General features: G+C 39.9%; 1 pseudogene; it reads right to left on the bottom strand.

Annotated features, from left to right (window-relative positions):
- Window positions 1–1,222: 1,222 nt before the first annotated feature.
- On the bottom strand, window positions 1,223–3,290 carry LOC145502989 (uncharacterized; annotated as a pseudogene).
- Between the last annotated feature and the right edge of the window lie 942 nt (window positions 3,291–4,232).

Below are 4,232 nucleotides of genomic sequence, written 5' to 3'. Positions count from 1 at the left end.
CTCAACTCACTGACGTTTTGTGGCACTGGTGCCCTTTTTACAGCATCTACTTTTTCCTCAACTGGATGCAAACCTTCAGCATCTATCTTCAAACCCAAATAGACAACTTCCCTCTTCAGAAATTCACACTTTGCCATCTTCAAATGCAGGTTATATTTATGCAACCTCTCCAATACCTCAGCCAGGATTTTGATATTCTCCTGCCAACTGACACCACCAATAAGAATGTCATCCTGCTTACATACACATTTTTCTACTCCTTGCAAAATCATATCCATTTTAGCTTGGAATATTTTAGGTGCTGATTTAACCCCATATGGTAATTTGGTGTAGGAATAGAGTCCCTTGTGTGTGCTAATTGTCAGGTACTCACGACTTGCTTTATCAACACTTAGCTGAGCATATGCATGCGACAAATCAAGTTTGCTGAAAAATTTTGATCCCGAGAGGGCAGCATACAAGTCCTGTTGGGTGGGAAGGGGATACTGCTCATCTTCAACAGCTGAGTTGATGGTTACTTTGTAGTCCCCACAAATTCTAACCGATTTGTCAGCCTTTGGCACAACTACTATTGGGCTTGCCCAGTCTGATCTGTCAGTTTTAACGATTGCCCCATTTGTCTCTAATTTATCCAACTCCTTTTCAACTTCATCTTTTAGTGCATATGGAACCCTACGTGGCTTAATAAATATGGGCTTTGCACCATCTTTCATGGTGATGTGTGCTTCCAACCCTTTCATGCCCTCATAGCTATCTTTGAACAACTCACTGTGTTTAACTAGTAATCCATCAAGTTGACTTTTGGCACTTTCCAACTCGGATCTTGTTCAACTAAATATTTCACCCCACTCAAGCCTTATATGGTTTAACCAATTTCTTCCCAGCAAAGTAGGCTTCTTCTGAGAATCAGCTACAATAATTGGCAATGTATATTCATGGCCCTTGTACACTACATCACACAGCATTTCACCACACACTGTAAGGGTTTCACCCGTATAGGTTTTCAATTCAACTTTTGACGGACGAAGTGGAAAATTACTGAATTTCTGAGAATGTGTGCTCTTACTCATTATTGAGTAATCAGCTGCAGTGTCTACTTCCATTGCACATGGTGAACCATTTATGGTCATTTCTACAGTATAACTTTTGTTGGTAGGATTATCTGTACCAACTGCATACATGGAATAAATACCTAACTCATCATTATCATCATAACCTGTGTTTGATTCTAAGACACTATGAACAGTACCTTTAGCTCCTGGTTGTTTTGTTTTCATGCTAGACTCAACATCTTTACTGCGACAAACTGATGCAAGGTGACCTACTTTGCTACATTTGTAGCATTTTGCTGACTTAAATTTACACTTAGGTGCAGCATGCTTATCACCACACCGGTAACATGAGGGTTCCTTAGTGTTTACAGTTCCCAGTTTATTTACTATGCCTTGGCTGTCATCATTTGTACTGACAGGACGGAATTCTTGGGTGTTCTTCTCTGCCATTTCCATTGACTTTGCAATCTGGCACGCTTTCTCAAAAGAAAGATCCTCGGTGTTCAAAAGTTTATTCTGTATTTTGGGATTGTTCAATCCGCACACAAAACGGTCTCTCAGAGCTCGGTTGAGAAACTCTCCATAGTTACAATGAATCGATAACTTCTTCAAGGCCACAATAAAGTCACTGACGGATTCGTCTTGTTTTTGATAGCGAGTTCCAAAATGAAAACTCTCTGCTATCTCCAATGGCGCTGGATTGTAATGTTTCTCCAATGCTTTGTCAATGTCCGCAAAAGGAGTGTCTTTTGGTTTCACTGGTGCCAGCAGATTGCTCAGGGTAGAATATGCTTCGGGTCCAATCTCAGTCAGAAAGATAGCACGTTTTCTATTTGTAACTGCGAGATTGGCTTCCTCTTTACCCTCGCCTGTTTCTTCTATGATATTATTTGCCATGAAGAACATTTCCATTCTTTCCACATAGGAACGAAAAGTCTCTCGCTCAGGGCTGAACTCGCCGACACGACCAAACAATCCAATTCCCGCCATTTTGATAGCACGTGCTCAACCTTTGATCAAGTTGCCTCGGTCGAAAACAAACCTTTTTCCTCACACAGAGAAAATCAAAACTTCACTGGATTTCTCATGCGTCTTCGTGCATGTAGAGTATCCCATCCTCGTCGCCAAAATGAAACATACTAGCAAAAGTATGGCTCGGTGACATAACAACACAAGTTGACGAGGCTTGCTCGACACAACAACTTTATTCTCTAAGCATCTTGGGTAATACAACAGCTTAACACAACTTCCGGTTACGAATATATTACAATAAGCACTTTTCCTAATGCTTTAACTTCTAAAAAGGCTCAAAATCATGGGATAAGTATATGTTTTTCGACAAACTCGATCATAGCCTTGTGTCACGCACCTCCATAACCCTGAAATTCAAAATGCTCTGGATTCCAAACGAAGCACGCTATTGAGCTGTAAAATTGTAAACAGATATAAATATACCACCTCTTGTGCCTGATGAGGACAAAAACTTTGGTGGCTCTTTCGTTCTGGATATTAGAAAGTGATGACGTCACGTGAAAACGACCCATACCGCGAATCGGTCACGCCAAAATACTGCAGACCGTGCAGACTGCAGACACTTGTTTAGGCCTTTAATTTTGATTCATTTTTAGGGAGCTCTAGTTACAAAATAATGTTCGATATATCTGAAAGTTCGTCATTTATCCACAGGCTGCACAAGTGCAGTATGTGACTTTCGATTCGATAGACAAACGCGTAAAAGACTTTGTATGGGAAACTTATGCATGGTCTGCAGTGTTTTGGCGTGACTGATAGGCAGTATTCGAAAGTGACAGTAACTACTGAGTGAACAAAGTAAAATCAAGCACTTTTCAATTAAAGGTAATGGAACTTGACTCTAGCCTCTAACTCTTCATGAAGACAGCCAATTTCACTTTACATTTTTGGGGATTGCTTATTTTGGGGTTGCCTATGGAAACTGTCAGTGGAATTCAGTTGGTTTTACGACAGACATGCGGTCGGCATGTGCATGGAATTTATAGCAGCGGGTAGGTCACGGAACATTAAACAATTCTTATTTTAGAGGTTTCCAAAGCTGAATCCAGCTTCTTTTGAAGGTTAATCCAAGGAGACGATTCTGCTATAAACATAAATATTCAGGTAAGTATCGGCTAACATACTTCAAGTTCGCAAATTTCACTGGAATCAAATTCGTTAACGGTCATTGACTTGAATTCTCAGCAAACAAAGTTATTGTGTCAAAATACGCTGTTTAGCTCCTTCTTTAACCCTGTAAGATTTCATATCTGGAAGCAGTTTTTTGCAATAATGGTTTCGGAGAGATATCACTAGAAAATGTTTCAAAATAACGAAGCGTTTGCTTTTCTTGCAGTAATCGGTTTCGTTACGCTTGAGTCAAAGGTCACGTTTTCAGGAAGAAGTGCTGCATTTAGTTCGGCATCACAGCGCTCGCAGTTTTACTTACCCAAAAATTTTATTTCACCAATTTAAAGAGGAAACAATGCTCGTTCAGACCAAACTGGTCGTTTTGGGAAAAGCCGTGTACCAGAACGCCTTTTTAGCATTTGAAAATAGGCCAAATGTAGACCTCTTGTTAAGCTATCTTGGGTCGTTAATTTAGAAAACTCGTCAAATATTTTAGTTTTAACTCTTCGTTGTCCCTTCCCTTCGCGGGAAAAAAATTAAAAACCCAGCGCTCGTCAAAAAATATTTTTTTTCACCAGAAAGTTAGCTCGGAACATATACATATTTATATTCGTTTGAATCGTCGATGAAATGACCTTTTCGGGATATTTTTTCCTTCGGGGTCAACAAAATCCTCCGATTACAAAATCACGCCGAACCCACACGTTGCAAACAAAATCTCTTCAAAACCCTGACTTCGAAGCGATATATCACTTTAGTGTTAATAGCTACCACACATCGGTAGAACGTAAATCTATTCCTTAACAATCCAGCTTTATCGTGTTAAAATTTCAGCGAAATCGAACAAAACCAGAATTAATTAGAATTTTTTTGCGACCTCACTTCCCAGGCTTGACCTAACAAAGGACACTACGGTCGCCCATAGCAACCGAAAAACACGGACATAACAAAGCCGACGTTTCGGCCAAAAAACTCCAGAATTATCGCCTGAGAGCTTAAACTTGAATGGGAACATCATTTTCGAACTTTTTTCAACTG

This window comes from Orbicella franksi, chromosome 11 (genome assembly GCF_964199315.1).
Source record: "Orbicella franksi chromosome 11, jaOrbFran1.1, whole genome shotgun sequence".
NCBI classification, from domain to species: Eukaryota; Metazoa; Cnidaria; class Anthozoa; order Scleractinia; family Merulinidae; genus Orbicella; species Orbicella franksi.
The sequence above is the reverse complement of the archived record's forward strand: the minus strand, read 5'-3'. Positions and strand labels throughout refer to the sequence as shown.